Below are 21633 nucleotides of genomic sequence, written 5' to 3'. Positions count from 1 at the left end.
CTGACGCCATTGTCTATGATGCTATTACTCCAACCTTATGGAGCTTTAAGATAAGATAAGACTTTATTGGCATTTACACTAAATAAGATATTTAGCTTGCTTGAGGCTACAGTGAAGAGTCTTGTAAACATTTTGAAATGAAAATTAAGTTCTTGTAGTAACAAAATATATCTCACATTAATGAGTAACTTCAAAAATATCAGGTGTAGACAGTAGGAAAGGCTGCACTATGAACCTCTCTGCTCTAATATTACTGTTCTAGAGGTGTAGCGAGATATAGCAACGCAAAAGCAGAACAAAATAATAATTGTGGGGCTGATAAGGATAAATTAAAACAATTAGCTCCCTTTTTTTAATACATATTTGTAACACAGTTGCTGTATTACAATTACAAACAATGACTGAAAAATATAACATTTAAAGGGGTCATATTTTGCTAAACCCACTTTTATTAGTCTTTGGTTCATTTATTTGTGTATTTGGACCCTAATAGTTCATCAAGTATGAATTTGAACCCTCCAGGTGCTGCAAAACTATCTTTACATTCATTTTGACAAAAATGGAGTGGATTTCTACACCTGTTTTAATTCCTTTTTAATTTGTTACATTTTATGAGTAGTTACATCACGACTTCCGATGAACATTTCTCCGAGTATGACTGTTATGACCCTGGGTCATAATTTGTCCATTTATCTGTGTATGTATATGTTTTCTGTGTGGTGTGTGTGTTCTCCCCGTCCTGTAGGTGTGCTGTGCCCTTTTTGTGTGTGTTTGTTTTGCGGGACGCTGATTGGTGGAACATGATTGCCCGGCCCCTTTAAAAATGGCCCTGGAGCTTCAGTTCGTTCTCTCTCTTGCCTTCTTCCAGCTCCCAACCCTGTGTTCTGTGTGTGTGACCGTCAGTCTTCGTCTGTTCCTGTGACAAGTCGATTGTATATAGTTGTAAATAGATGTTTTGTAAATTTGATCCTTTTTCTGGTAGGGGAGGTCGGCTCTTTTGTTTTTCCCGTTTTCTTCTGTTTTTTGGTTAGGAAGTAAGGTTAGTTTTCTGTATTTTATTTCGTGCATTTATTTTTGATTAGGTAAGTTAGTTTGAACTCTACAGAAGATATTTTGTTTGTTGTTTTAGCCGTGTCCTCCCCTAACCCTTCTTTAGTTGTTTAACAAAATAATAATAATAAATATTGTGAATTTTAGTTTCGACTGACGTGTGTGCTTGGGAGCTGGGAGGCGACAAAAGTAGAGCATATTATGTTCGCCCTGGTGAACTCCTAGGCTGGGGCGTAACAACGACATAATTGTTTTATCAGCAGCAGCTTCGAGCCAATTACCTAAAATGTTCAGTTGTCGGTTGTATTAACAAACACAAGTGGCTGAACGTGACAGAGAAGCACGGTCAACAACGAGGAGGGGGTGGGACGTGAAGTGACTTATTTGCATTTAAAGGGCCAGCGCTCAAAACAACCTTTCTGGTGTCATTACTCAGAAATAGGGTTGAAGATGGACCTGTGGAGTTGAATTAATGAAGAATTCAGACCCAAACATAGCATTTACAGTTTATGTAGACCACAGGGAAATGTTTTAAAATGCATAATTCCATTTAAAACAGCAAAATATCACTCCTTTACAACAGAAAATAGGTTTGGTTTGTGCGTCCCTGGTTTATTCTGGGTTTTATTCCAGGCTCGTCTCTAGGGCGCTGGGATGGCGCTATGACTGTGTTGCACATCCTACATCTGGGCCCAGTCAGGAGTCCTCTTCACTACCCCCTCCGTGATGAAGATTAAGATGAGCGGGAAATGAACCTCATCTCTCAGTGTGATTAATGTCCACCAAGTGTAATTAAAGACTTTTAGTTAATTCCCCTGTCTCTGCTCCTCGGTAACCATTTTTAATCATTTCCTCCGCTTGGCTCTGTGTAATTGAATGTCTTCATTATAGGGACTACAGCAACTGAAATTATACAATATAAATAGTCGTGGAATATGTTTAGGTACATCTGCTTGCAAAGTGTATTTCCTATTAGAAGTTTTCTATGAGTGTTCTTTTATATAGGTTTTTTTTTTTTTTTTTTTTTCTTTCCTTTGCATCTAGCACTTGTACAGTCACAGAAAAAAATATTAGACCCTATATACTACTATCTGTATGTATCCTATTCATTGGACATACCTCTCATCTGTAGTATTGAGTTAGCTTTTGGATATTCTTTTATATATTTTGTTCATTTCAGAAGTTCTAGTCGTACTTTAGTAGCACATGTGTGTTAAGATTTTATTCTGAAGTCTTTGCACAGTCTGACTTTTTCTTAATACTATGTGTGATATTTTTTATTTTATTTTTTTCTCATACAGTTCCTTTTGGCGTTTTGCTGCTAAATTGAGCTGAGCCGCTAAACTGATTTTCATTATTCCTGTGACAGTGACAACAATAAAGATCTATTCTATTCTATTCTATTCTATTCTATTCTATTCTATTCTATTCTATTCTATTCTATTCTAAGTCATCAAAAACAATGGCTATGCAATCAAGTACTAACTCTTGTGTGCATCATGTGACTAAAACAGACAGAAAAGAAAACATGGAATGCCTAAAAGTACTGTTTTTGTCAGTACAATGCCATAGATATTGATGTAAGAACTGAAGTGATTTTGGTTATTATCTAGAAAACCATGGAAAATGGCTAGATATCAGCTCTGAAATTAAACTCCTCTGAGCTATTTTTGTTGTCGTCCTTATATTTGTCCAAACAAATGTACCTTTAGTTGTACCAGGCATTAAAATGAACAAGAAATTGAAGAAAACAAGGGTGGTCTAATAATTTTTTCCGATAACTGTATTGCCATCGTACTTGGGTGTGGCCCCTTCCTATAAAATAGAAAGGTTCTTAAAATGTTACCAAAGCTTAAACAAGATGACAGACAATAATAATATAAAAAATAAAAATAATGAAATGAAATAAGGTCAGGAGTGTCAGTTTTATTATATGAATGTATTTACTGTACTTTATATTTCAGAATTCATTCTCTTTCATTTTGTATTCAGGACATGATGACTTATTTAAAGTATTTTTCAAAAAAGATTTCAAGTACCCCCTAGGCTTTTTCCAAGTACCCCTAGGGGTACATGTACCCTTATTTGAGAAAGACTGCAGTACAATAAATTTTTGGCACAATATCAGATTTCTAATTCTTTCTTTCTGAAAAGTCTATTGATAATTTTAATGCCACATGTTCAACTAAAATACTGCATATAACTCCACTCTCACTGTCTTTTTATCAGATTAATTTTAGTTTAGAGTGCAACAATATGCTTAGTTTGGTCATCAGTTCCCCAGTTTTATGAAATTTATTGCATTAACTTTCTGATGTTTTATACCAGGTTTCATTCAACACGTTAGATGGTTCTAGTTGTTGGTGCTGCTTCTTATTATGGGGTCAGGGGTCACACTAAATAATGACTTTTAACATTCACAATTCATTTAGTTCCGTTTTTTGTGACTTTTAAGGTTGTGCACATACAGTCGCAAAAACAATTATTAGACCATCAAAAGTCATCAAAAACAATGGTTATGCAATCAAGTACTAACTCCTGTGTGTATCATGTGACTGGCAGTACGATGCCATAGATATTGATGTAATAACTGAAGTAATTTTGGTTATTATCAAGAAAACCATGTAAACTGACTAGATATTAGCTCTTAAATTAAACTCTTATGAGCTATTTTTGTTGTTATCATTATATTTGTCCAAACAAATGTACCTTTAGTTGTACCAGGCATTAAAATGAACAAGAAATTGAAGAAAACAAGGGTTGGTCTTATATTTTTTTTCCAGGACTGTACATTTGACTTTTTCCTTTTGTTGCTAATGCTATATTTTCTGAAGTACCCGATGCAGATTTTCACCAATGCATAATACAGAACACTTTCAACACAAACTCTGCGCCTGTCATTGAAGTGTGTGAGAGGAATCCGATCACCATTCACTGTTACCAAGGAGAGAAATAGCTTTCTAAAATGACATTAAATGTGTCTGAGCTTGTAAAATGTAAGTGAATAATTCTTGCAAACTGTTTCCAACCGATTTAAAGTCACTATAACTCTGAGGATCCAAGGTGGGAATGGAAGCCATACTATATTTTTGTTAAAGCATTACGATAAGATGCTATTACTCGTTCCATAAGCTCAAGCAAGTCTAAAAACATTTCCACGCCATGCAGCCTTCACCTACTATAAAGAATGTTGATTACTAATGGCTCCAATAATACTCCCACAAATGACATATGGGTTTGTGCAGATTTGCCGGTCGAGAAACTCTACAGAACAATAAACGCCTGCAAACCAAACAGTTTTGAGGACTTTCTGTGCAGCAGCGAGAGAACGACAGACCTTCAAGGGCTTTTTTTTTCCCCTCTCTAATCGCATTCTCAGTGCCAGCAGAACCATGAAGTGATGGAATACGTGGCTGACAGAGCAACGTCTAATGTCACCCGAATGAACTCAACCTGAAACATGTACAGCGCAAAAAAGAAACCCATACATAATAATAATTATATGAACCCAAAAACATCATTTTACAGCTCAGTGACTTCTTCTTTTCTGTAATAAGATAAGCAGGTTACATTAGGAGGATCAAATCAATACAACATAACTTTTTTTGTTCTCCTTTTGTTGTCAATAAAGTATTTAATTTACATATTACAAAGTTTTGTTTTACAAAGACTTATATCAAATGACAGATGTGGGCAGTAGGACAAATGAAATAAAATACTAGAGATAACTATTACAAAACACAACATAACTACCACTACTATTACTACTACCACTACTAATTACTGTTAAGCTGTGACTATTGCACAATTAAAGTTTGGTTAGGACCATTTACTGATGTAATACCTGTTGAACCACTCATCCTATCAATACATGTAAATAATTGGTGTAAAATGCAGTTTTTCATCTTTTCATGGTCATCAGATATGACCCATTTGGACGTTCAGAGGCTCCGTAGTTACGATGGAAACACCATCATCCTCTACAACATTGATTCACCAGTAAAACCCATGGAGTTGAATGAATAATGGTGGATGGAGATGCTTGTTTTTATGTTCAGTTAGTGAAATATTTGACTGAAAAAGTCACTTGTTCCTCTATTTTCTCTGTTTTTGATATAATAACCTTTGAATTTACTCTGAGCTTTAATGAACATCTACATGATTAGTGAAGTAAATATAGGAAAAGACATGATTTACACTGAAAAAAACTCAAAATAAAAAGGATAATATTAAAATAAATGATGATGAAACACTTCTGACAGATTCACAAACACTTAAGTAAATTAATTTGGGGATTGGAAAGGCGTTCTATTAAAAGGTTAAAACTGTGAAAATACAAGTATTACTAATTTTAAAAAAAATATATACAATGAATGAAACTGGAATAAAAATGCATGTAAAGACTATAAACAGTTATACAATGGATTTTGGGGCTTTTTCTGGATATTGTGTGTTGCATCTTGGGATATAAATAAAGATAATGAGTTACTTGCTATACCCACAAAAAACAAGAAAAAAAAATTCGGTTGAGAATTTCTGTATATTCCGAGAACAGGGAGGAGTCATCATTACCTCCGATAAGCAGAAAAAACACAAACTATGGAGACAAGGGTTTTACCAGTAGTTAATGAATACAGCTGAGACCAACCAGCCTTTTGTCTCATTGCAAATCTCTAGTCTTACCTGGGCTTTTTTTTTTTTTTTAACTTTTTTCGAATTAGTGATACAGTTAGAGACATAATGGAAAGGGGAAAAACAGATAAGCAAAACACAAATCAAGGAAATAAACAAACAAAAATGAGAAACAATGACATCCTATTACAATGAAAAAGATAATAAATATACAGAGCAGTTTAGCAATATGGATTGATTAGGGGGTGGTAGGAAAAAGGGAAGAGGGGAGTGAATAAAAGAGAGAGAGAGAGAGAAAGGCGAAAGAAAACATGAGAGAGAGAGGAGAGAGAAAAAGTGAGAGAGAGAGGAGAAAGAAAACATGAGAGAGAGAGAGGAGAGAAAGAAAAAGTGAGAGGAAAAGAAAACGAGAGAGAGGAGAAAGAAAACATGAGAGAGGAGGAAAAAAGAGAGAGAGAGGAGACAGAAAAAGTGTGAGAGAGAGAGGAGACAGAAAAAGTGTGAGAGAGAGAGAGAGGAGACAGAAAAAGTGTGAGAGAGAGAGGAGACAGAAAAAGTGTGAGAGAGAGAGAGGAGACAGAAAAAGTGTGAGAGAGAGAGGAGACAGAAAAAGTGTGAGAGAGAGAGAGGAGACAGAAAAAGTGAGAGAGAGAGAGGAGACTGAAAAAGAGAGAGAGAGGAGAAAAAAGAGAGCGAGAGGAGACAGAAAAAGTGTGAGAGAGAGGAGACAGAAAAAGTGAGAGAGAGAGAGAGAGAGGAAAAAGAAAAAGAGAGAGAGAGGGGAGACAGAAAAAGTGAGAGAGAGAGGAGAAAGAAAGAGAGAGAGAGGAGACAGAAAAACTGATGGAGAGAGAGAGAGGAGAGAAAAACTGATGGAGAGAGAGAGGAGACAGAAAAAGTGAGAGAGAGAGAGAGAGAGAGAGGAGTGAAAAAGTGAGGGAGAGAGAGAGGAGAGAAAGAAAAGTGTGAGAGAGAGAGCGAGAGGGGAGAAAGAAAAAGTGAGAGAGAGAGGAGAAAGAAAAAGTGAGAGAGAGAGAGGAGAAAGAAAAAGTGAGAGAGCTGATAATTGTTATAATAATAACAACAATATCGTACTAATGCTATTAGTCCTGTTTGTTATTATTACTGTGGCAGTGGCAGCTACAACAATAGTAAAATGGGTTAAATAATTACACATTTATATTAATTCATATCAATTTATATCAATTTGCGTTTATATTAATCAATGTAAATTAATGCGGCTATGGGGGGTGGAGCCAAACACACAGAGCCCGAGGAAGGGAGGACACCATCACCTCCTCCTCCGACAGCTAGCCCCCTCCCCCCAGCTACACAGCCACAGCCCAGGGACCAGAGCGGCTCAGACCAGCTAAGGCTATTTTTTCTATACTGTTTGTTTTCCTTTCCCCTTCTCCCCCTCTCCGTCTTGTAATTTATTTTTCTTTTTTTTTTTTTTTTTTTTTTTTTTACCTGGCCCACAGGTTTGTTAATCCACCAGAAGCAGTTACATAAATAAATGACAACACAAGCACAGTATGTTTTATACCACTGAAGGCAGCATCATATACCCTGAAACACCTACCATATTAATTCATAAACCGATCAATTGATATGGACCGACATCCGGGTCATTTTGTGTCGTCTAGTGTTGCAAGGAAAGCCATAAAGGAGGCTCTTCATTTCAGTGTCACTGCCGCTCGATAACATACACAGCAACGGTGCTTTTGTGCGCTTTGACATTAGTTACTTTAACAACATTGTCTGTACTTCAAATGTGCTTGTGGATAGTTCATTTGATGCAGGTGTCAGCAGTGAGAAAGAAGACTGAAGTGTGTAATCCATTGAACTGCCAAAGTGCTGTCTGAATAACATTGTGGTGCCAGATGTGTACGGTCCACTTACTGTCAACAGAATAAAGGAGGCAACTTTAATAGAGACAAACCTCTGAACTTTAAGTACTATCTATAACTATAATTCATTTAATGGAACAAGTCAATCTCTGTAACATAAAACAGGAGGAGTCTTACTTTGAAGAGTATTGACAGTTTTCTCCAGTTCAACTTTTGTAATTATACTGAATGTTATTGCAGTGCTATTTCGAACGCTTGCCATCGTAGTAAACAAAACATACTGACATCCTCAGACTTAAAAAAAAAAAAAAATAGTCTGTTTTCTGAACTTTGACAAATATTTCAGCTGCATCAATGATTGTTCACAAATGGAACACTTAATAATCCACAAGTGTTTTTTTTTTTCCTTAACAATGCAGACCTTTGTTGTACATACAATACATTGTAACCCTTTCATGCACGAATTATGAGAACCTTAATCAAATTTTTTTTCCTGTGTGTTTTTATTCCTCTTTAGGCATGAAAAAAAAAACAACGCAATTGAAAATTTTCTTCTGAAAAATAAATTAAGAAAAATAAATAAATAAAATAAAAATTATTTTAAAAATTTAAAAAAAAATACATAAAAAAAAACAAACAAAAAAACAAACATGAACCTATTTTTCATGAAGTTGCAAAAATGTCCACTCAGCTGGACACCACATGTTTAATTTGTGATGGACAGAAACATGTATTTAAAATAAATTGTATGAAAACTATGGGGAGGGCTTGTGATTCTGGGGGTTTACAGGGTGAGGAAGCAAAATTTACAATGAACATTTAGTTGTTTTTTCTCAGCAGGCACTACGTCAATTGTTTTGAAACCAAACATATATTGATGTCATAATCATACCTAACACTATTATCCATACCTTTTCAGAAACTTTTGCCCATATGAGTAATCAGGAAAGCAAACGTCAAAGAGTGTGTGATTTGCTGAATGCACTCGTCACACCAAAGGAGATTTCAAAAATAGTTGGAGTGTCCATAAAGACTGTTTATAATGGAAAGAAGAGAATGACTATGAGCAAAACTATTACGAGAAAGTCTGGAAGATACTATTAAAGAAGAATGGGAGAAGTTGTCACCTGAATATTTGAGGAACACTTGCGCAAGTTTCAGGAAGCGTGTGAAGGCAGTTATTGAGAAAGAAGGAGGACACATAGAATAAAAACATTTTCTATGATGTAAATTTTCTTGTGGCAAATAAATTCTCATGACTTTTAATAAACTAGTTGGTCATACACTGTCTTTTAATCCCTGCCTCAAAATATTGTAAATTTTGCTTCCCCACCCTATATGCTCAGGAGAGATTTACATAATGTTACCAATTCATGTCAAAAAAGATATGTAGTGTCTTAAAACTTTAATAAAGATATGTGTGTAAAAAAAAAACAAAACAAACAACAACAACGAAAAGAACAACAAAATCCATGAATGCACAAAAGAACAGCTGAAGAATAGCTGTCCACTGTAGTGACCAGTATACATGAAAGGGTTAATATCACTAATATTGAAAAAAAGATTTGTCTTTACATCTACAACGTACTGCACTGTACATTTTTGTCTGCCTGGTGCTCACCGCCTGTTCCTATACTGCACTATACCTGCACTGCACAGACTTGGCCTCAAATCCAGCAATTGTTCATACAAATTTAATAATTTATGATTGAAACCTTATGGCCCTGCAGCACTCTCATTAAAGGTACTGCTTCCATACCCTGGTGAGAAACTGGTTGAATGACCAATCACCATTGACTAAATATTCTCCAACAGGGTAAATTAGAGGTGGAAAAGAATTTCGCCTTGTCCTAAATTACCTTGTTGTAAGGCTATTTTTGAGACATTTATAAAAGTAATGGCCAGGAGGTTTTCTTTCCTCTGCCCTTGAGTAATGTTTTATGCCTTTGTTTAATATTGTACATCCTGTGCTTACAGTTGGACATGATTAAATAGAATATCCGCTTGTGTAAAAATCATTCTTTGTAAATATTAACTATATTTACGATGCAGTTTTGGTGTTTCTTCACTTTACCCTTGGCCCTCACCGCAGGGTATTGTCATCAGTTTGTTGTCTGTCCATCTGTCCATCCGTCTGTTTGTGTAAAAACTGTGGCGTGGACTGAAGGACGAGGGTTTTCAAAAGCAGGCACGGTAAGTTTAACCCTTTATCGGGCAAGTGACTATTTTTGGTAATATCCAAATACATTACAAGACAGTGACAGCAACAGTTCCAGTGAGGACAGTGAGTCAACAATCTCAGGTCCAATGTGGTCTACAGGGTCTGTAAGGTCCACCTCTGCATGAACAGTGAGTGGACCTGCTTTGTTAGGTACCATGAAGTAATGGTACTAATGTAAGGAATGATGTTCAAAGGGAGAATGTGGATGTGGACAGTGGTCTGGATCCGCACTTATGTTGATGTAATGTACTAATGTTATAAAATACATGTTCCTTGGCCCAAGTCATACCTCTCCACTACATTTCACAGCAGCAAACCAATTAAAAAAAAAAGAAACATGCAAAAGAAGCAAAATGAAAAATAAAAAAAAGACTGTTGAGTGTTGACTTTTAACCATTGTGCACACTTTTATTTATTTATTTTATTCCACCATGATTTGCACAAATAGAGTTAACCCCTTATCGGGCAAGTGACTACTTTTCGTATTTTCCGCACACATTACAAGACAGTGACAGCAACAGTTCTAGTGAGGACAGTGAGTCAGAAGTCTCAGGTCCAATGTGGTCTACAGGGTCTGTAAGGTCCACCTCTGCATGAACAGTGAGTGGACCTGCTTTGTTAGGTACCATGACGTAATGGTACTAATGTAAGGAATGATGTTCAAAGGGAGAATGTGGATGTGGACAGGGGTCTGGAACAGCACTTATGTTGTAATGGCAAGCAGATTTATTTATATAGCACATTTCATGTACAAGACAATTTCAGTGTGCTTTGTATAAAACATTAAAAGCATTACAGCAGGGAAGCAATAAAGAAAATAAAATGTTCCAAAAGTGATGTTCTGATGTTCTAAAAATACATGTTCCTTTTACCTTACATGTGTTTTTCTTGTATTTTGTACATATACTTATTGATTTTTTTTTTTTTTTTTGGCCACTTATGGGTAAGGAACCAAACATGGTAACTTCATTGACCTTGATTTTCTACATAATAATATTTCTTTATTATTCATTCATTCATTCATTCATTTTCTGAACCCGCTTTATCCTCACTAGGGTCACGGGTATCGCTTGGAGTCTATCCCAGCGACATAGGGGCGAAGGCGGGGTACACTCTGGACAAGTCGCCAGTTCATCGCAGCGCTGACATATCGAGACAAACAATCACTCTCACATTCACACCTATGGGCAATTTAGATTAACCAATTAACCTATTAGTGCATGTCTTTGGATGGTGGGAGGAAGCCGGAATACCCGGAGAGAACCCACGCAGACATGGGGAGAACATGCAAACTCCACACAGAAAGGTCCCACCTCCTGTCGACTGGTGTTGGAATGGAACCCAGGACCTTCTTGCTGTGTGGCACAAGTGCTAACCACTGAACCACCGTGTTGCCCTTATTTTTATTAAAAAAAAAAAAAAAAAATAATAATAATAATAGTATTTCTTTATCATTTTTTTTTTTTAATTTCACAAAAGTAATAAAGTCTTGTTAGGTCCTCTAATACCACACTAAGGTTGAAATTTTGAATTTCAGAGTATTTATGAGTGCCCTATAAATGGTTAAATTTATCATATCGTCATTTTTATTTATTTTGTTTTGCACTCTACAGAATGATGGTTGTGTAAAACTACTGTTCTTCTCGGACATGACCAAGATTGACAAACACATTTCCATCACATCTCATCAGAAACATGTTTATCACACTCACGCTCCAACATATCTCTCGGCTTCTAAGCATGTTCTTCAGGATGACTAATTCCCTAGTTTATTTCACCTGTCAAACCACTGACATTACCATTATGTTGGATTAGTTTCACTCAACATTCTGTTGTCGTCTGACAAAAAAGTAAATCTTGTGTAAGCTGTGCATGCAGGTCTCGGAGACAGTTGGCTAATTAAAGTGAAATGGGGCAGATAATAGCTTTTAAAAACATTTCAGCCATTTAATGAGCTTATTATTTACTATGAAAAGGAATGTGTCAACACCACCCCACCTCCACCACCACTGCCACCAGCAGAAAGCAGCAGCAGCCACCCACTCTAATTTCATCTTGCTGTGTTGAGACTTGGCATCCATAAATTTTCAATGGCTAAAGAAATATTATCACACGTAATGAAATAATGCTTAGCTCACTCTAACACTCAGAGGTCCCTTCAGGGCAAATTGTCTAAAGTCATTCTGGGAAGACGGTAATTAAAAAAAAAAAACTACAGCTTGAATAAAATGATCATTTGCACAGCTGAGGTCTTCCCACAGAATGCACATTTAAGAAAAAAAAAAGAAAAGAAAATTATTACATTTTTATGATGGTGTCAGGGTTTTCACATGGCATTGAAGATTTTTTTTTTTTTCTTCTTCTTCCATGAGTACTTTGAAATAATGTTCTAGTGTCAGAGTTAAAAATGTGGTCATTCATGCATGCATTGGCTTATTGGTCCAAAGGCTCGCTGCAGCCCTTCAGTGTTGAGGCTCTGCTCATTTACATTCATGGGATGAGAAGATGTCAATGATGTTCCTTTTAATAAGTTATGTTCAAGTGCTACATCAGTATAATAAAAAATTAACCCCTTTTTGTCGTCCTTCTCGCTCGGGAGCACATTTGTTTTCGTGATATTATTCCTCGGATATGTTTTGATTTCTGAACTGTACGACATCAAAAAGTAGCAAGGACATTGCGAGTGAAAAGCATTTTGCTCTTTTAATGACCAAGACTCGTAGCTCCCTCTTCCGATGAGTAAAAATGCGCCGTTTACTCAGCGCAGATAACTGGAGGAGAATACCATATGTCCTCTCTAATGAGAAGGTTCAGGTTATTTTAAATGCAGCTTGCTAAACCTCAGAGAACACAGCCGCTCGAAGATTTTTCAGGTGATTTATGAACTGAAAAGTGCCAATTAGCATGGGACAAACCGCCAACATTATAGACGGCAGAGGCAGAGGTTGCAACAGTGAACTTGACCATTGATGGCTCCATCGATCAAGAAAGGATTCTAGTCTCAGAATGAATTACGCCGTCACTGTGTTTGCCACCGGAGCATCGGATCTGGGTCAACTGGATGACTGAGTGTGTGTGGCAGCGGGCCTCTTCACAGAAGCCTTTTGATGCTTTTGATAGGCCGAAGAAGATCACTGTCATTGTTGTGTACCGTCTCGGTTTTGATCTCTGACTTCAAAATGACAAGAAAGCCAGAGAATCAAAAGGTAATGCGCAATCAATCCATCCCCGCATGACAGTTGGAAGAAACCCATAGTTAAGCCGAAACAAAAGGCTGTACACAGGATTTGTTTAAGCTGCTTTATCTGAGCGGCATTGCCAGAGACACACACACACACAAAAAAACATATTAAAAAAAAAAAAAAAAAAAAATCTATGGAATGAGGGATATGCTTTTCAGGAGTGCCAAGCAACACAACCTGACCTTGTCACATTCAGAGCAAGCCCGGAGGTGTCACCCACTGACAGCCTAGCGACAGATTAAAATTCTAGCGCTCTTTTTTTTTTTTTTTTTTCTTTTCTCACCCACCCTCTTTTTGCCCCTGTAAGCTCCCTTCCAACCCGTAAACTCCCACTCATCCTCATTTGTATTTATCTTCTTGCTCTTATTTCATATCTTCTCCTGTTTTTTGTTTTTTTTTACTGACACACACAAAAATAGCAGCTTTGGAGCAATTAATGCTGGCATGTTGTTCCCCTTTTTTGCTATGCGCGCTGTGTACAAGTACCTAAAGGTCAGTGGAGGCATTTATGGGCCTGTTCCTCCATTATTCATTCTAAGTGTGGAGTTTGACACTTATGTCCCCTCTTGGGCCCTTGGGAGTCATTTTTCTCTCCAAAGAGATGCATGGATGCAAACCCGGAGCTTTAACTGCAATCCAAGCACTTCCATTATAGTAGGCATTGTTCACTTGTGTGTGTGTGTCGATACAATTCATCACCAAGAGTTGCTTCTTGTGAGGCAGGTGGTGTTGATCAAGTTGGCAGCTTAGATCTGGGCGTGTGCTTTTCTGTCTTGTTCATAAGCGGGTGGTCACTGACACTTACGTTTTGTAATAAATGGCAAGCATTAGTTTTGTAAAAAAGGAAAATGTAGATCGTACTTGCTAAACTTCTGTCGACTTCAGCCTTAGATTCACAATGAGATGGCACCATTTTTAAGGCAGTGTTTTTCAACTTTGGGGTCAGGACCTCACGTGGGGTCGCCCGGAATTCAAATGGGGTCATGTGAAATATCTAGTAATTGATAAAAATAAAAAATTTATTATAAAAAATACATGGTGAGTTGACAGAGATAATCCCAATCCATAAAAGACATGATAAATTCTGAGTCTGAAACTGAAGCACTGTGGTACTGTTTATCTTTCAAATGTTCATTGTGGTCAGTTTCAGATGCTGCAGCTCTTTCATAATTCATAGTTTGAGTTATTGTTTGTTCAGTGTTAATTGTCAGCCTTGTAAATCCAAGCTGGACTGACTGTACACATCCTGACCAAGGAAAATAAAATTCTCACTTTGTGCAGTAATCTACACCTGGATTTACTGCCTCTGTCCATAATAATATACATTATATCGACCAAATGTCACTAAAATTAATGTTTATTTGCAACATAGTATAGCAAACTATTCTATGATAAAAAAACAAATTACTTTTAGCAAAAAAAAAAAAAAAAAGTCTCCGTTTTGTATGTCAGGGGTCGCCAGAAATTTATGTTAAAATGGGGTCACGAGCCACAAAAGGTTGGAAACCACTGATTTAAGGGTTTCCGGATGCTGCAGGGGAAAAGCTGCAGTGGTGTTGAATGGCCCCAGTCAGCTTAGCTAGCTTAGCTTGTCAAATTGCTAGTGGCAATGTGCTGTTACAGTGTGTGTGGATGTTTTTTTTTATACTTGGCTGTTGTTCTTGTCATCAAGATGTGCAACTTTATTATCTGCTGTTCCCCTGCTGAAATGCTGTCTTGATTGTTACATCTGGGATACGCTGCTTACCTCAGCTGCAGTCACTAAACCTCTTTATTATTATTTCTGCTTCCACATTAACAGGCAAGAGCAGCCACACAGCTTTGAATCAAACCTCGATACAGCAGCACATCACAAAGAAGCTAGGGACTGAGCATTTTCTTCACATGAAAGTCTGATACTTATTCTCTCCGTACAAATGATCATATATTGCTTTATGTTCTATTCAACTGTACAGAAATGGGTCAAAGGGCTTTTGTTAACTTTGCACCTTATGCATGGAATCAGCTACAGAAAGACTAGAAACTGAGTTAATTTCTTTCTTTGAGCGCTTTTAACCCTTTATAGTTCACTCATAGAAATACTCTGAAATTATCATTTTTAACCTTAGTGTGTTATTGGAGGACATAATAAGATTATATTGCTTTTGTGAAAAAAATCTAAAATTTGCATTGTCATGTAGAAAATCAAGGTCAGTGAAGTTACCATATTTGGTCCCTTATCCGTAAGTGGAAAAAAAAAATCTAACGAAGTAACTATACAAAATACAAGAAAAACACATGTAATTAGAATATTAGAACATTACTTTTGGAACATTACAACAACTTAAGTGCTGATCCAGGCACCTGTCGACACCCACATTACGCTGAATTCACCACATGTTGATGTTAACACTGTAATGGTTTCGACCTGGACTGTTCCAAATTGATCTTTTTTTTGGGCAGCTACTAACAAGACAAACTGCATGAAAATCTAAGGTAATTTGTACTTTTGCCGTGGCTGCTTCCTATCTCAAAACAGAGCTAAGCTAACAGAGCTGTTATGTAAAGGATTAGGTTATAGGTATCAGTTTATGCAGTATGTGATTACAAGACAACAGTGTTACCTTGATTGACTGTTTGAGTTTGTATTTGAAGGAGAAACTTGATGATACCACAACACAGATGTGTATAAACAATGAGCTTTACACTTTATTCAGTGTGAATCAGCTGAAGAATAATGTGTGTGAGTAAATACAGTGTGTGGATGCAACCCGCTTCATATTTTACCAAATGTAACTCATCCATTGCTGAGATAAGCAAAAAAATCAATAAACTGAAAGGCATATATGTAGTGGTATTCCAGAGTTGTAGCTCAGTTCATATTAAATACTGCAAACATGCACTGTTGCCCATAAAGTTGGAATAATTTTGTTTCCAGACACATTTTTCTTTTCATTCCTTTTTATTCACATTCCCAGTTACAGTTGAACTATATAAAATAAATCCCATTATTACAATTATTTCATGAGATGAGGTAAAAAAAAAAAAAAAAAAAAAAAAAAATATTCCAACTTGATGGGCAACAGTGTGTTTTAAATAATGTGGTCTACTCTGTTTTTGACTTTCTTCTTGAACCCCTGCATGATAAGTATTCGTGGAAGATAAAAGAAGAACTGAAACTTTATACATCATTAAACATTAATGTCATCTGTGACATCTACCCACTATATTTCCTTATCAAACATGTTTCTATTTTAGTACTAATTCATTTAATTCCATCAAATATTCAGATTCCCAACAGCATTCCAAATGAATAGGAGATCAAACATGTGGATACAAACTCACATTAAAAATTAAACAAGGAAATGGGTCCCAAATAATGCAGAATATATTATGTGGCAGTGGGTTGCTTGGTATTCTTGAAAAACTGAGGTTGCTGTGAGCGCAACATGTTCTTTTCAGTGTTGGGTGTTAGAATCATGGCATGGTAATTCCTCTTCATTTGCACTGCATAAATTACATTTTCGCTGTGACAGCCGAGCTCGCCCTGCATGGCAGCCCATAGCCAGTCGAACAATTAATTTAATATCTGAGAACGCAGTTCATTTGTTTGGCTGTGAGGGAATTGAAATCCTAATGAAATGGGTCCTCTCCAAAAGCAGTCACTGAATTATGCCAGTGTGAATGCTGTTTTTTTTTTGGGACTATAATGAGTTTACCTGAACATTCAGGTGATGGTAATCTGGGTTGAAGATGAAGTAGAGTTCTAATAATACAATTTATGAGATGTGTCTATATTGCCATTAGGCAACAATGATGATAAACAACAGACATTCAACCAATGAGCTGCTTACATAATGATTAATGTTGCCAAGCGGAACAGCAACTATGCAAACAAGCAATTGTAAAGGGATTACACGAATCCATCATTCTATACACCAAAAATCCTTTCACTGTCAACAAAATAGATGACAAATCCATGAAGGGGCATTAAGGACAAGAGGCAGAGATTGGCTTGTTTACACTGCTGAGTGGGATCAGGTGTGTCATACTGAAATCAGAGGCAAGAGGTGACGAGTAAAAAAAAAGACTGTCATCTAACCAGTTACCCCCCAGAGGCGGGAATATAAACAGAGCAGGAAGGGCAGTTTCACAGGGGCCACTGGAGGGGTGGGGGGTGGAGGATAAAAACACTGAGCCCTTTTGGGTGGAGAATGGGTGCTTGATAGTACAGATATTCTTTTGAACTGTCATTTTCCTCCTCTGTTAAGAAAAGGAAAACAACATCAAATGTACAAACACTGGTTCTGTCAAACTTTAAACTGCAGACTTGGATGATTTTCAGATAATACTGAATGTAGTCGATGAGCAGATGGTCTTTCCACACCAGGGGTACGAAGAATAAAAATATTCTTACACAAATATTTGCTTCCAAATTATCCATTAGTGGCAGAAAATTTACTAAAGTTGCAACATATCTGTGTCTGTTTTTGCGTGTTTGATAGAAAGGAGGATGGACTCACCAAGGTCAGGAACCAAGGACCAAATCAAATACAGCTACACTAAATTTGCTGAATATATATTTATTCGTATGCTGAGTGCTGAATGGAGTCCACCAGGGTTGCATAGTCTGGACAGTGGCTGCTCCTCAAGCAGACTTACAAATAACCATCACTCATGATGGAACATTATTTGGATATAATAACTTTCACATGGGAAAATGTTGGCTTGTTTTTTGGAGGGAAGTCAGTGTTATAGTTTTGATGAGCAGTTCCAAAGTGCCTCTCCACATTTCATTCTTTGGAATAGCAATGATAGATTTACAGATCAGACAAACTCATTTTGAATATGTCATGGTGAAAAATTTCTCCCTGCTGTTTCACATAGATGTGGTAAGTTTTTGTTTTCTTACTTGGTCCAGCTCTCCCACTCATTTTAAGCCCTTCTTTAGTAGATAGATGTAAATTAGAAGGATATCTTGTTCACAAGACATGAAAAGCCTCAAATTTCTTAAAAATAAGTGCAATTATAACATTATTATTTCTCAGTTTACCATTCACGCACATATTACAACTTACTGATCACAGTGGAACTCCAAAGGCACAAAACAGTAATTAGAATATTGTTAAAATTGCACTTCTCTTAAAGGAGTGATATTTTGCTTCCTTTTTTTAAAATGGAATTTTGCATTTCAAACATTTCCCTGTGGTCTACATAAACTGTATATGCTTGGGTCTGAATTCTTCATTAATTCAACTCCACAGGTCCATCTTCAACCGTATTTCTGAGTAATGACACCAGAAAGGTTGTTTTGAGCGCTGGCCCTTTAAATGCAAATGCCCCCCCCACCACCACCACCACCAGCTTGTTGGCTGTGCTGCTCTGTCCCATTCAACCAACAACTGAATATTTTAGGAAATCAGCTCGAAGTTTGGACATATTTTCAGTATGGACTACAGCTGCTGCTGCTGCCAAACAATTCTGGCATACTCTGAGAAATGTTTGTCGGAAGTCTTGACCTTATATGTGCAGATGTCATGACGTAACTAACTATAGACGTAACAAATTAAGAAGGAATTGACACGGGTTGTAGAAATCCACTCAATTTTGGCCAAAATGAATTTAAAGATTAGCTTTGCAGCACCTGGAGGGTTCAAATTCAAACTTTTTGAACTATTAGTGTCGAAATACACAAATAAATGTACGAAAGACTAATAAAAGTGGGTTTAGCAAAATATGATCCCTTTAAGACATTTCATGTTGTTCACTATTGTTCAGGTTATTCCCAATTTTTTGTGAAAGGATACTTTGTAAATGTAAACGTTTTCATGTAATTGTACTTTTTTACACTAAAACACATGGAAAAATTTTAAATTGTCATCATTTACAGGTTATTATGATATTATTTTACTTGTGTGACTCACTTGACCTGTCAACTAAAAGGATCTTGACACCCCTGACTATTAATATCTATTACTGTAATTTTTGTGTTTCACAAATTCAACCCACGGGCTGGTTTTGACCCACGGGTCGTATGTTTGACACCCCTGACCTAGGGTGTAATCAGAAGTCTGTGTCTGTCTGACATATCATCCTCTGTTCTTCTGGGTCTACAGTCATAGAAAAAAATATTAGACCACTCTTGTTTTCTTCAATTTCTTGTTCATTTTAATGTCTGGCACAACTAAAGGTACATTTGTTTGGACAAATGTAATGATAACAACAAAAATAGCTCATTAGAGTTTAATTTCAGAGCTGATATCTATCCATTTTCCATGGTTTTCTTGATAAAAAACAATATCACTTCAGTTCTTACATCAATATCTATGGTATTGTACTGCCAAAAACAGTGCTTTTAGTCATTCCATGTTTTCTTTTCTGTCTGTTTTAGTCACATGATACACACAGGAGTTAGAACTTGATTGTATAACCATTGTTTTTGATGACTTTTGATGGTCTAATAATTTTTTTCCGTGACTGTATGTACAGTTCAGGTAAAGACATAGAGTGAATTGACTCTTCATATAGTGTTGTCAGTGGCATTCTATAACAAAAATAGTCGATATAGCCTAAAAACTACTAAACAAATACTGCTAAAAATGAATATCTTGAAGTATTTGGCCTAAATGATACTGAGGTACTACGCCTGTTGACCTTGTGTAATGTTGTGTCCCTATTTGATCATGTGATGAAACGATACAGTGTAGAAGTCGGTGCTAAATCTGTCATAGCAGTGCATCTTGGAGCCAAGTGAGCAGTCATGCCTTTCTAACATGAAAGCGGCTGTAACAAAAGGCAAGAGAGAAAAGAACAGAGGTAGCAAGCCTCCTTTGGTTCCTTTGTTTATTTTTTTTTTCCCCTCCACAAACAGAAGCCAGTCCATGAATGACCTGCCCTCAGAACACTGCAAAAGTTTGACAGGTGGTGTGTCAACAACCTGCAGCAGGTACTGTTACGAAAGTCAGACAGCAATATAATTATTTCAGAAAGTAACAATAGCAGCTTGTGGTGTTAAATCCAGTATTCATTTCCACTGAATTTTTATCATCACTGTTTTTTACATTAGACATTTAACCCATATAGACCAAGTGTTACTTTGGTGGCAGTTCCATAATTCATGTTTGTCTGTATTTGACCTTTCTTAAGTGATTTATTGCCATTTATTAGAATATTATCCTCAGCATTTAGCATTTTTTCCTATATTTAATTTGGCAATGGCTACTACCACAGTACTGTGGCACAAAATATGGGTTTGTCTATTGCCACAGACCAATCAAATGTTAGCATTAGCACTAGAGCCAATCATGAATACTGTTCCATGAAGTCATTTGCCTCTTGTTGCTACAATATCCCCCACCCCACCCATTTGAAAATCTGTAGAAAAAAAAAAAAATAAAATAAAATAAATGCTACTTCAACCAGAAATTGAATCTGAGTGTTCCGCATTGCAGTCCGATAAATTACCGAGTGAGCTTAACATCCACTGTGATTTAAGTTGACCTATTCGCTATATGATTGCCTTGGTACTTTTTTGGGATGCAAGTTACCAGTCTAGACATGATATAACGAGGGCACTGATAGGCTCTGTGGTAATAGACAAACCGATATTTCATGCCACAGTACTGTGCCTATAGCCACTTCGATTTAATTTACCAGTCATGTAGAGATTCATAAAAGCTCAGACTGAAAATGATGTTTCTTATATCAGAAACAGAACAAACTGAAGAAAAAGGGACTATTTCAACAAAGATATGAATAACTGAACATAAAAAAACACGTATACACCCACTGTCATTAATCCAACTCCATGGGTTTTACTGGCGAATCAATGTTGTAGAAGATTACAGTGTTTCCACATTCACTACGGAGCCTCTGAACGTCCAAATGGGTCGTATCTGATGACCATGAAAAGATGACAAACTGCATTTTACACCAATTATTTACATGTATTGATAGAATTAGTGGATCAACAGATATTAAACATTTTAGATCAGTAGATGGTTTTGGTTGGTGGTGGATGTTTGGGTCTTTATGGGTTAAGTAATTATTTGGTTCTTATAAATTACAGGTAAAATAAGGGGATTCTGTTGCACTGGGATGTCATCACCCTGTTATTGACAAACCACAGGCTCACAGTGATGCTAAAATACACAGTTTAGAAACCATGTTTAGATGATGGGAATAACAGAGGCAATTACCACTGTCCCTGGGTGCTACATTGTTAGTGTTGCTATGAATAATAAGGTGATATTAAGGTGGTTCTTTGCTGAACTCACAATGACTGACATCCTGGTGTCTAGACCCATTATTCTTTTATTCATTTTATTCAGAGACGTAGTTAATGTGCAGTTGTTTTATAAATGGGGGGCATAAGGCAGAAATAAGGTTGCGTGTTGTGCACATTTGAAGGGGGTTGTGCATGCTGCAGCCGGTTTTCAGGACGCAGCACTGTTCTTTTTTTTGTGTTAAAATAATACAGCTCTTCTCTATTTCGATGTGCACTGTAGGCTTCATTTTACTATACTCCCTTTCCCTTATATCAAATGGAGGTGCAGTCTTAAGGTTATGGCAGCAAAAAACGCCTGTTGTTAATCTCAGTGGTCATTTCAGCAGCACAGTGAAATAGACAGCTTCCCTGTGCTCACTGCTGATGGTATTT

Source organism: Sphaeramia orbicularis, chromosome 4, assembly GCF_902148855.1.
Source record: "Sphaeramia orbicularis chromosome 4, fSphaOr1.1, whole genome shotgun sequence".
Classification (NCBI taxonomy): Eukaryota; Metazoa; Chordata; class Actinopteri; order Kurtiformes; family Apogonidae; genus Sphaeramia; species Sphaeramia orbicularis.
The sequence above is the reverse complement of the archived record's forward strand: the minus strand, read 5'-3'. Positions refer to the sequence as shown.